This window comes from Lagopus leucura, unplaced genomic scaffold (genome assembly GCF_019238085.1).
Source record: "Lagopus leucura isolate 7727_CA_CO unplaced genomic scaffold, USGS_WTPT01 Super-Scaffold_810, whole genome shotgun sequence".
Lineage (NCBI taxonomy): Eukaryota > Metazoa > Chordata > Aves > Galliformes > Phasianidae > Lagopus > Lagopus leucura.
Window position 1 is genome coordinate 5208928 of NW_024962261.1, and position 12744 is coordinate 5221671.

At 37.9% G+C, this 12744-nt stretch overlaps 1 long non-coding RNA gene across 2 annotated transcripts in view; it reads right to left on the reverse strand.

Annotated features, from left to right (window-relative positions):
* The window catches only part of LOC122177093, a 40185-nt gene extending 27967 nt beyond the window's left edge, over positions 1-12218 (reverse strand). For both annotated transcript variants that reach the window (XR_006177952.1, XR_006177953.1), the window contains exons 1-2: positions 11834-12218; positions 8597-8670 (exon numbers count right to left, since the gene is read on the reverse strand). This is a non-coding gene — a long non-coding RNA (uncharacterized LOC122177093). The remainder of the gene's footprint in view (positions 1-8596; positions 8671-11833) is intronic.
* Positions 12219-12744: the final 526 nt, after the last annotated feature.

A 12744-nucleotide genomic window follows, 5' to 3' on the forward strand; every position in this document is an offset into this window, starting at 1 on the left:
TTCCTTCCTTCCTTCCTTCCTTCCTTCCTTCCTTCCTTCCTTCCTTCCTTCCTTCCTTCCTTCCTTCCTTCCTTCCTTCCTTCCTTCCTTCCTTCCTTCCTTCCTTCCTTTTTACTGAGGTTCTTGTTTTGAATTAATTAATTTCTAACGTTCTCAATTTTCTATCTTATGAATCTAACCATTCAAAAAGAGACAAATGGCTCAACAGAAGGCTGATGAGTCTTTCACATGAACTGCTGGTCATTTACCAAAGACCGTGCTTTATTCATCAGGATCATTTTCAGTCAGCCTAGCTGGTAAACACCTGAAACTACGGGCAAGAACTTAAAATGAATCCCTTTGCCTTTCGTCATCAAATTGACCTTTGTTTTTGACTAAGACTTTACCATGCGCACAGCATGTGTTGTCATATGAGTGTGAGCTACTTCTCATCTACACCCACTCATTCTTCATTTCTAATAGTTCTTCCAAAATATCTGTCTCATCATCAGTGACTTTCCTGCTTCAAGAAAAACAAACAAACAACAACAAAAAAAAAACAAAACAAAACAGAAACAAAACAAAAACAAAACAAAACAAAAGAACCATAATCCCATAATTACTGGTTCATTGCTTTATTTTATCCAGTGAACTGAGGTGGTTTCTTTTGCCCTTACAAGGCTAGATCTCCTTCCTGTTTCTGAATGAAACTCTCATCAGCACAATGTAATATAACTTCATTCAGTAGCAGCAGCTGCAGAGGCAGCCAAGAGTGAAGTTTTGAGCACTCAGAGGACTGTGCAAATATTTGGCTTTTAAGGCTATAGGAAAATGATTGTTGTTTTTTTTTTCTTTTCTGTTAATGTTTTCATTTTGAAATTATTTTTTAAAGTTCAATTTTGTGTATACATATTTCATTTTTTAAAAAACAGCTTTTCCCAAATTATCTTTTTCATTCTTTAGATTAAGCAAGTAGGTACATCTGCTTCACCAGCAACAAAGTTTTAGTCATTTGAATTTACAGAATTACCTAATTAAAACATTGGAAAATACTTTTATTATTGCATTCTTTTCTATTAATGTTTCTTCATTTCACATTTCACATTTACCCCATCCCTCTGCTTGCTTTGCCTTCTTAGTGGACTGATTGCACCTATTTCTCTTCCCACTTTGCATTTCCTATTCTAACTTAAATAATGTGATTATTACTGCATGAAATAACTATGTGGAATGTTCTGCTATAATGTTACGTTAAGAGGCCACTCTGTACCAACTTGTCTGTCTATTCTGCCTGGACTATACAATTCCATTAATTAAATGCATATAACAACTGAGATTTATATAAAATCACCTTATCATACAGTAGCCTATGATTTGAAATATCCTGTTGGTGGTAACCAAGACTGCTCAGATGATCTCTTTCAACTGTATTTTATATGGGTTTCCACTGCTGTTTAACAACCACATTAGAGACCATATTTTCCACTCATTCTGCTTTCCAAATTAATCACCAATTATGCCAGGTCTCTAAATTCAGTGGTGAGTACTGGAATCCTGACTTTACTTTCTGATTGGTCCTTTTTTTTTTTTTTTTTTTTTCCATAGAATTATAGAATCACTCAGGTTGGAAAAGACCTTAAAGATCATCAAGTCCAACCACAATCTAACCATATTACCCTAACTCTAACAACCCTCTGCTAAATCATGTCCCCGAGCACCGCATCCAAACGAATTTTAAACATATCCAGGGATGGTGACTCAACCACCTCCCTGGGGAGCCTATTCCAGTACTTAACAACCCCTTCTGTAAATAAGTGTTTCCTGATATCCAAACTAAACTTACCCTGGTACAACTTGAGACCATTTCCCCTCGTCCTGTCACCTGTCACCAATGAGAAGAGACCCACCCCGCTCTCACTGTAAGCACCTTTCAGATATTGAAAGAAAGCAACAAGGTCTCCCCTCAGCCTCCTTTTTTCCCAGACTTTTTTTCCCAGTTCCTTCAGTCTCTCCTCATAGGACATATTCTCCAAGCCCTTCATAAGCCTTGTTGCCGTTCTTTGGGCTTGTTCCAGCACCTCAATACTGAGGTGCCCAAAACTGAACACAGTACTCAAGGTGAGGCCTTACCAATTCCGAGTACAGGGTCAGGATGACTTTTAATAGTGTAAAAAAACTAACTGTCTTCTCTGGGTAAACATAATGAAATCAGAAATCTTATTTTAGGAAAACCTATCTACTTTGGCCTTTGTTACAGATATAAACCTTAGACCTTAAGCCCATTCTTCTTAGCCTTATACAAACAATCTTGTCTTTGTTCTGATTTTCACTGAAAAAAAAACAGGCCTTAATACTGTCCAAATAACACAGTGAAACTAGTGTTAAGGGAAAAAGAATTGTTCTATTCATATAATTTTCACACCAAAATTTTCTGCATAGTTTTTCTTTTATATATTTATTGCCAAGATTACCATTAATTCTTTTGAACTTCATATATTTACAGGGGAACAATTGCTCAATAAATAACTTAAATAATAAATATTTTATATTTAAAGTTAAACTATCATGCAGTTGAGTTTCTGGATATGTATTCAGGTCATGTGTCAACTAGTGATATGTAGAAATACACTTAAAACACTCAAAACTATTTTCCCCAAATTATGTTTTTCTATAAAAAATCTATGAATTCACCTCAAACATAAGATCTCAGCAAACAGACAGATATCCATCAGTTTCATAACTGCTGCAACACAGCATTGGCAGAAGAGGTTATGAGAGGCATGATCTTAGTTTTAGTCACACTGCATTTTCTCTCTGTGAAACTGAGGCTTTTAAGTAGGCTGAGAATCATGATCTACTTTGATTGACTTTTTCCTCAGATGTATTCATCACATAATTGTAATCAGGAGAAGCCATTGTGTGTTGTTCCTACTGAAGTAGAGCATTTATAGCACTGCAATTAAGAAAGCTTCATTGCTAATACACTGGGCATTTACGTTTTCTGCAGTTTTAATGGCACATTGCTGTGGGATTGGAGTTCAAGATGTATATAGAACATGTCACCACAAGACTGAATGATTTTCTTCAAGCACATCTCATTTCTGCCATTTTAAAGCATGTAAACAAATACCCTCCTTCTTGCAGTGAAACTTCTTTTTAGCTTTCTGGTATGCCCCTTCAGTGCACTGATGCCAAAACTTAGTAGCCTTTTGCTACTACCAGAAAAGCAGGTTGTCCCTTATTCCCAGGTGACCTACTTTTAAAGCATAAACTTAGTGGCTTTCTCAGTAAGGTTTAGAATTTAGGAGCTTTCCAGTTTTATAAGAATCACTGATATCTGATATTTTTTCAATCTCAAATCATATGGAATGATACGAAGTTCAATTTCTAAAGAAGTTGGTATAATTTCCAGGAATGTCAAAAATAGAAAAAAGTGAATTTATTCCAGGACGTTTTTAATGTTATCTCCATAGTATTTTAAACAGGAAATATGTTGCTTGGTTGAAAACAGATTTATTTAAAAAAAAACCTGTGTTTTCCTCCCTCCTCAGAAGGTCTAACTGAAAGATCTCACAGATGTTTCTCATCATACAACATCATTACATAGGCATGGGATGCTCAGATATTGGTTGCTTTGACCAGCCCCTCCATTGGATTGGGCTCCTCATAAGGGCCATGTATTGAGGATCCAAGGCATGAAGAAAGTGACAGTCTGGCTTCGATAAGCCGTGCCCTATTTGAAATTCTGTATTTCCTCACACTGCATGGAGAGCAAGGCTGTAATAGCATAATCTTTCTCATTTACATTTTCCTTCAGTGTAGAGCTGTCCCAGAGAAAAAGACTCACTGGAGCTCAGGTTATTCAGGCATATTGACTGCCTGATAGTTGTCACTCCTACATAGCTGCATCATTCCTTGGTGCTAAACTCATTTGTGAAGATAGAGGTGTGGTGGGAAATGACACCCACCGGTAGCAGCAAGTGGTAAAATTTAAAAGAGTTTTCATTTACTCATTTTACAGTGTGATATATTGGGGTTATGCTAAGTTATTGGTATATTTTATTGGTGCCTTCTATTTTTATAGGGTTTTTTTTTTCTTTTCTTTCTTTTTTTTTTTTTTTTCCCCTGACTCTATTTAACTCCTTAGCCACCTTCCAGACAATCTTTATTTCTGTGACAATCATGGCATGACAAGAAAAAGTCAGCTGGCATGAGTGGTTTCCTCCCTGCTTCTTCAGCCTGAAGTCAAATTAATTCTGGGTCATCAAGAAAGCTGCAAGGAATGGCCTGTGAGCAAGGACAGGAAGGACTTGTGTGACATTAGTTCATACTCTCACCTTTCCCTCCTGAGCTGTAAGTGGTCTTCAGTTTACCACGACAAATGACCTGGCTTTATAAAAATGAGGGCCAAGATTTACTGCAGCTGTTGTTTGATTTCAACTTTCAGTGCTGTATCCACAGCAGTGTTTGTAGCCAAAGCTCCACAGAAAGGCAAAAGTACCAATAAATTTGAAAAAAATAAATAAAATCTGTAGGCAATCTGTTATTTTATATTAATGTTTTTTGACTATGTGACTGTTACTTTAATGACACATTTTTGCCCACTGTATTCAACTGCTGTGGATAGGCAACTGGCCGAGTTCAGCAGCACAGTTCACAGTGACTGGAGAAATAAGGAATATGCACACAGTATTGTGGTTTAACTCAGCAAGCAGCTAAGCACCATGAGTATTTTTGTTCACTCTCCCCCACAGTGGAATGGGGGAAATAACTGGAAAGTAAAAAGGTAAAGCTTGTAGACCAAAATAAAATTATTTACTAAGAAAAAAAAGAGAGAAATAACAGCAATGATAGTAATATATATGTGTGTTTATGTATATGTAAGTCGCCCTTAAAAGTTATGCCTCCTATTTATTTCCATGTAAACTACAGATGCAAAAAGAGCAAAGCAGATACAAAGAGCACAGTAACACTATTTGAAAATGCTAATTTCATCTACAAAAAACACTGTTTTTCAACACTGTCACCACCACTATGCATTTTCACCAGTGTTGAGCAATAGCCTGCATGATGTGCTTGTAAAAATATGCACAAGCAGAGGTTGTGCATACAACCAACAAGACACTGTTGCTGTCTCCAATGCTGAAATTCACTGTTCACCTCACTGTGCTCATACCGACTATTTGGTCTCCATCAACATTCATCAAACATTGATGAATATCTATGGGTGCAATTTTTTCATCCATGGGTGCATGGAGGAATTCAGTGACACACCTTTTCTTCATTTGCACTTCTGTGTCAGACAGCAATCTGTCAGACTGTTCCTCTGTTGCTATCTGTTGCATGACAAAAACATGTAATGGAATACTAGTAGGAAGGTTCTGTCTCTACAAATATCATTGAGGTTAACTCCAGTAGAGAAAAAAAGTTGATAACAGTGGTTTAAAGATGCCAGGTCTGCTACTCTTCTAAATGCCTGCCATTTTCAGAATTGTAAAGTACAGAAAACTCTGAAGTTTCTTTCCAGTTATGATTGTTTTGGTCAAAGACAGGTGTCCAGGTATGTGTGTATTAAATAAACTTACAGTAAAACAGGAGCTATCACAATTGTTGCTTATCCTTATCTATATGTGTCTGTGCATAAATATTTACGATCTTAATGTGGTTTTTAAAACAGCATTAATGAAAGACCAAATTCAAACCTTGAATCACTTCTGTGGTTAACAAAAGAGCTGAGATTCAAGTTTTTACATAATGCCTTGTTTTCTGAGTAAATGTAGTCATTTTATTATCTAAATGCTATTCTGACTCTTTTGAGGGTTTTCAGGCTTTCTCATTTGTTTGCTCTCTTCTTCCTCTGATTTATAAACAGGTAAAAAGCAAGTAAAAAAATTGAGTCAAATCCTAAAGTTAGAATAGGCTAGCCTCAAAGCATTTGTCATCAGTTCTAGAAATTCAGTTTAGCACAGTGAAACTGACAAGTCACTCTCCATGATGACGGATGACAACTTAGTAAAGGAGAAGAAAAAGAGTCATTTACCAAGCTTCTATTTTTTGATGTAAACAAGGGAGGTCATGTCTATCTGATATGAATGTTCATTCCAGTTATGATCTCAGCTGTGAAAAGGTTGCACGACAGTAGGTTTAGGCAACAATATTCACTTTATTGCCAGGGAAATTGGAATAGTTGAGCTTCTAGCCGTTCTTTTTTTTTTTTTTCCCCCTGTAATACTTATGGTTTTTTTGGTTGTTGTTGCTTTGTTTGTTTGCTTGTTTGTTGTTGTTGTTCTCTTTTATCTACACCATGCCACACTGCACTAACACGAAAGAGTAATTCTGACCCAGCTCCATACTCTCCCACTCAGCCACCAACGGAAAAACTTTCAAGGAGTACCATAGGCAGGAATCTTTTCTGACAATTCTTTGTGAGACCATATGTAGTGCAAATTGTTACAAAATTAGTTCTGGAGTTGACATGTATTTTTATTTTCTGGAGAAGATGACTTGTCCCTCCTTGTGTTGGTCTCTTCAAGCTGATGTGTTCAGAACTCTTTTCCTGCACTCCAACCCAAGTTTTACAGTAATGCATACAGAATGCATATTTTTACCTTTGACTAGCATCTCTGTGGCTGCCCTAGCAAGCACTCTCTACCTTATGGAGACAGGACAGACACATGCTGCTAAATGACTGAATCAGCTAGTAGTTATTGTCTCTCCTTGGAGAAATAACAGGAATAACAACACTTTGTAGGGATGTTCATGCCACCATGATTTTTCTGTTTGCATATTTAGGAAAGCTTCTAATTTTATTTTATTTTTCTTTTTAATAATTCCCACTGTCTCACTTAATTTAAAGGCTGTTTATGAAGTCCACTTCTGAATGGATATGACATAGCTGTGAAAGAAGGACTTGGAGACAGAAAAGCAAGTTATTGTAGTAAGTAGACTTAGACTATGTTCCTATCCAGGAAAGATTTTCTGAGAGACAACAAAACCTACTTTACATTTTGCTGACTGCCTCATTCTTACTAAGTAGCACTATCTGATGTAAAATGCATCACATGATGCTATGCAGTGCTCCACTGGCTAGGTCTCACCAAAGGAAAGCAGCCTCTTCTTCACGATCTTTTTTACACACAGTGGTAATGTGGTAGATAGCAGAACTTCCTTTCTTCTGATGGAATGAGATCTGCATATGACAGCTTCCGATAATATTGTTGTGCTACAGTCTTACTTAGCTTTTAGGAATGAGTCAAACTGACATTTCAGTACCCTAAGATAGCAATTTAAAAAAATCTGAGCTGTGTTGTGATTTTTTACTTGCTTAGACCCAGAGAATCATATGAATGTTTGTTGAAGGGGACCTCTGAAGGTCATCTAAGCCAGCCTCCCATTTGAAATGCTGCTGCCGTTGCTCGTTTAGATGTGGATTTGTCTAGCTGAGTCTTGAAAATCTCAAAGTACAAAAATTGGTCACCTCTTCTAACCTGCACTATCTCTGGCTGAAGAAGTTTGTCTAATGCCCAATATAAACCTTGAACACATCATCTGCCCTGTGCCAGATAGTGTGGCAATACCTAGAAGTTTAGTTCTGTTGTCCTAACAGCTCTTCATACAACTGTCAGCTGCTGTTACACCATCTCCTTGACCCTTCCTCCCCAAGACTAATGATATCCAGTTTCCTCAGCTTCTCCCTGTACAGGATGCTCTTCCAGCCTCTAACTGTCTTAATGGCCCTTCTGCCAGAGTATCAGCAATACCGTAGTTCTATATGCAACAACAGACAAATCCACACACTCCTGAGTGTCAGGGCAAATCCAAGTGTCATATCAAATTACTGGAATCCTTATTTTAATGTCAGTATTGGAGGGAGTAGGAAGATGGACTCATGTTTTCCTGTTCAACAGCATCTGGTGTCTACACCTATCACAGCACTCCTGCAAGTTTTTACAGTCTGCAATAGAGCATGTAGATAGAACTGCTTATTGAATGATCCATTTGCCTAGATATATGAAAGCTTCCATCACAAAGATGCCTAGTGATCCACAATAGTACATAGACTTATCCAGGTTTAGAGGAATTCTCCTAATGTCAATGAAAGTCTAGTAAGTACCAGTTAGTCATTTTCAACAGCAGAAAGCAAATATCAGACAGCAAGAATCATTCACATTTTCTATATTTTAAATGGAGGGCTAAGAACATTCTGAATAATTTCAGAGTTGAGTATTCAACAAAATACAACGTTCTCTTTAAAAGTTGAAAAATATTATATGGAGACTACGCCTTTATTTGGTATATTTTATTCCTTTGTTTCTTTTCTTTTTACAACAGTGTTTAGTTCACAAAAAAAATAGGGATCATTATAACATGTAAAATTTTTAAAAGATTTCCTGAAGAAAAGGCTTTCTTTTTTTATGGAGCTATCAAAAATATGACTAAAAATAAAAATGTTTTTCTCTCATCGAGGAATGGATCTGCCAAATGGTATTTCTATAGGAAATCTAAGTCACATTGGATTACCACCCGGATCTATCCAAGTTAAACTACTGTCAACCTGAAGCAATCAAAAATGCTCATGTTATCAGGAATTTATGAAATATGTTTAGAATCACATTACCTGAGGAGTTTTGCCTTTCAATCTTTTAACAATGTATTGAAGAGGAAGGATCTGGAGAAATTCATTTTGCCACTCTAAAGGAGTTAAAAGTGGAGGAATGAAATCAGAAAAGTTCAGGTTCACAATTAAAAGATAAAATTGTAAAGTTATCTTCATACTCACTCCTTCAATAAGGAGAAGAGCATGGAGTTAGGCTTTTGATACAATTAATTATACAAAGAATAGATGCAATTTTGTGATATTCTTGGGCTCAGGTTTCTAAATTCAGAGCTAATTTTACCATCAGATGAACATTTGTGAAATTAATTAACTAATTTGAAAAACTCTGAGATTCACTAAACAAAAAAGATTGACCCTGCCCTTTTAAAGACTTCTATTGATCAGAAATTGCTCAGTTAAATTTGATCTTTCTTTATACATAAGTTATATTAACATTATTCAAACAATTTAGATATCCAACTTGTAAAAAAATATTAATAAACTAGAAATTGTAATGTGTAAAATAGAAATAACATCCTGCATATATTCTAAAGAATTGTATGCCTATAAAATTCAGCCATCAGTTTTGAAAGCAATTCCTGAGAATCAGCTACCAGTTTTTAGACACCCATCATACTATACACACATGGTTGTAAACTCATTCGTCCATTTTCACCAGGATGTCTGCATTTGGCTGAAGCTGAGGAGCAATGTCTGCATTTTCTAAATGCTCAACATACTCTTTGCTTATTTGGACCCTGTCTTCTTGGCAGATGGACAGGCTACTTCAACTATTTGGAGTATTTGATACGGAGTAGCTGGTGTCTTTGTCTCCATGGGCTTTGGAACTTAATGCAACTTGAAAGGGCAGCCCAGATTGTGTTAAGGCTCATAGGTCTCAAATTATCACCATCTTATAGACTACATTTACTGAAATTTATAGGGCTGCCTCAACAAGGAGAAAGCAAAGGAAATTAGACAACATCCTGACCAGTTAGCCATAGCTACAGATTTGACTTCTGGGATCACATCACAGAGTATTCAGGTAACCAGTGCCTGAAAAACAGGATGATTGAAATAGCATGGTGGTAACCAAGTCCATTTCTGCAGCAAGAATATTCTTCGTAGAATAGTAGAGTTAAAAGCAAAGTCCTATCGACTGGACACTGCTGTCATCCTGATTACATCAGGATAAAGCCAAAGTAACCGTTGACATATGCTGCAACATTTTGAGCTGATCCAATATTGCATGACAATAATATTGAAAAGCCCATCTTTGATTTTTCAGAATGGTGGTTCAAATTAAAAATTCACTTGTGTAATTCTGCAGCTATACTTATTTCTAATCAATGGGAATACATTGCTTATTGTATCCTGACTGGGAAAAAGTCAGTAGGCTACAAAAAAAAAAAAGACTGTCTGAATGTCTGAAGGCATTAATAAAAGTGTAGTTCTCTACAAAGGAAGAAGTTGCTCACTGATGATGGAGAGAGGGGTTTTTTTGGTCTGTGTTAGGAGCCCCACACTTTCCTCAGAAGTAGAGTCCAATTGCAATTAAGTATATACTAACTCAGTGTCAATTAAGGATAACGGTATTTCCCAACATGTTATTTTAGATCTTTGAGGGCAATATGATTTTGTTGACTTTTATTCACGAACGAATCAACAAGAAGATTTGTAGTGTTTCTTAGGCACAACAGAACATCAATACTCTTGTATTTTTAATAATGATCTTATTTGCTATACTCTTGGCAGCCTTGGTGCATATTAGTTTCATTGCTGACAACATCAGTGGAGCCAAAATAGTTACTGTAGGTGGATTCTGTTGAGTTTAATTGGAATGTGTGGGGTCACAGCATATCTATTTCTAAATTTAGCATTGTTGTTTTGGGACCAGTGCCCTGTATCAGCCCAATTTGCTGTGCTTTTGATACAGTTTGAAGAGAGGATATGTTGTCTGTTTAAAAGAGTAACTTCTGTGAGTCACGCTACAGACAAGAAATTTTTAAGTGACAAAACACGCACTCACTCAAAAATAATCATTCTGGGTAGATCTGTACCTCGTATGGAGTTCCCTGCCATCAGTGACTCTCCTCTTTCTCTTGGAGCGCTGTTGCTAGGGGCGAAGCTGTATTCGTGCAAGTGTGAGGGCAACTGGCTGATTTTGGGGGGCATGGTAAGGGAATTCACACAGAAGAACATACAGAGGCTTAAACTTCTCTCTTTGTGGCAGGTGGTGGCCAGCCTGAGGCAACCATGTGGGGACTGACTTTCCTCTTTTGCACACTGTTGCTTGATAGACTCCCTTAAAACAAGAGTATTGTGTACTGGAGAGAAAACAATTAGCAAGCACAAAAATTTCCTCTCCTCTCTGAAAAGGTGAAAGACTGTCTTAATGAGAGGAGTGGTCAATCTTTTAGGGGTGTAATTGTGAGCTGCTGTCTTCAGTGAGGTATGTGATACTGAAAAGCCATTAGGGGTTTCAGCCCAATGCCAATTAAGTGTTGACCCTTTTTTCCTTCATGTCGTTACTCTTATGAGCTCTGTGTGACTAATTTTCTACATGTTTTCAAACAAGGAGATACATGATGTGCCAGGTTTCACAAGAAATGAACACGATCATCCCTGGGAATCTTCTCTGACAAACAGAGATAGTGAATCAGTTTTCCTATGTTACATGCTGTTACTGGCAATTGTAATCACAGGAAAAAAAAAATAAATACTGAAGAAAACACTACAGTTTGCACTATGAAGCTGAGCCCTTCTTACCTTGTTGGGAAAAGTTAGGTTATCATAACAGCTGTCCTTCCTGTTCATAGTCTCAAACTCGCAGTTTTTCCTGTCAGACTTGGAAGTAACTGCGACCTTATCATCAAGATACTAAAGAGAAAAGTTCTTCTAAGCACTGAAATGTGAAAGGAGTCAGGGTATTTTCATACACAAAGAAATAGGACTTTTTTTTCATACACAGTGTTACATATTGGTATGGTTTTACATGAGTAAAAGACCTTCACAAAAAACAAAAGGCAGGAATTCACATTCTTCCTTCACTCTCTTATTTGCACTTCGAGCATTTTCCAAGCAAGCCCATGCTTACCCCTGACACTTTGGGCGCCCAGTTTTATGTGTTTCTTTCTGCCTGTAGGAGAGAAGCTGCAGAACAACAGGCACGAGGCTGCAAATTAATAGATGCTTCTCCGACGCTATTGTCAATATAATTTTTGAATTACATCACTTGAGACCTGTTTACATGCTTACCCTTTTCCAGATGAACTTCTGGGCATCAGAGGGAGCTTTCACCACCTATCATATCCCACTGGAATCCAACTCACCAATTTTAGCAATAATCTTTTTTTTCGATTTTGTTTTTAGCACCAGGCCGAACATGATCAAATTCTCGTCAGCTCCCAGAGGCCTCTCTTGCTGTCTGCTGTGCTTTCCTGCCAGGGTCCGCAGCCTGCTGCACATTCTCAGACTTGCTGATGAGTCACCCGACACGGGAGGACGTGAGGATGGAGCCTGCTCACTGGCCCCTACAGCTGAAAGCCAACACTGGTTGCTATTTAGATCAACAGCAGGAGTGTCAGTGTATTTGCAACATTTTTAAGGATGGTTCAGGAAGCTACAAGTCAAAAAAATATTCTTCTTCCCCAGTCTAATACTGGCTTTGCAGTGTTTACAAACAGCTGTTGCAACAGCCCCAAGCTCCGAAGAAATATGTGACACATCTGAGAATCTGACAGTCAAACCCAGCATTTGTTCCCCTGCATCCCTTCTAAGGACTGGCGTAACAGGAGACGTGGTCCGTGCGGTATTTGTCACTGTGGCAGCTGCTTGCACGGCAGTGGCAGTCGCTATGTGATCGCTGGCTCTGCGCCTTGCTGCAGCCAGGAGAAAGTGAGCCTGCAGGCAGGGGGGCGAGAAGCCCATTACCAATGCAGTGATAAAAGTAAAGGGGTGCATGCAAGGATTCTGCTACTGAAGTGCAAGAGGCAATAGCACAAGGCTGGAAAAGGGGGGGTGCAGCAGACCCAGATCTTGCAAGGTCTTCAGGAAAATGGCATCAGGGCTGCTCTTTCTTTCTTGCTCATCCTGACATCCTGTGAAGGGCAGTGATGTTGACATGGCAGATAGGATAGGCGGTGGAAGCCCAGACCTGGTGTCGCCTC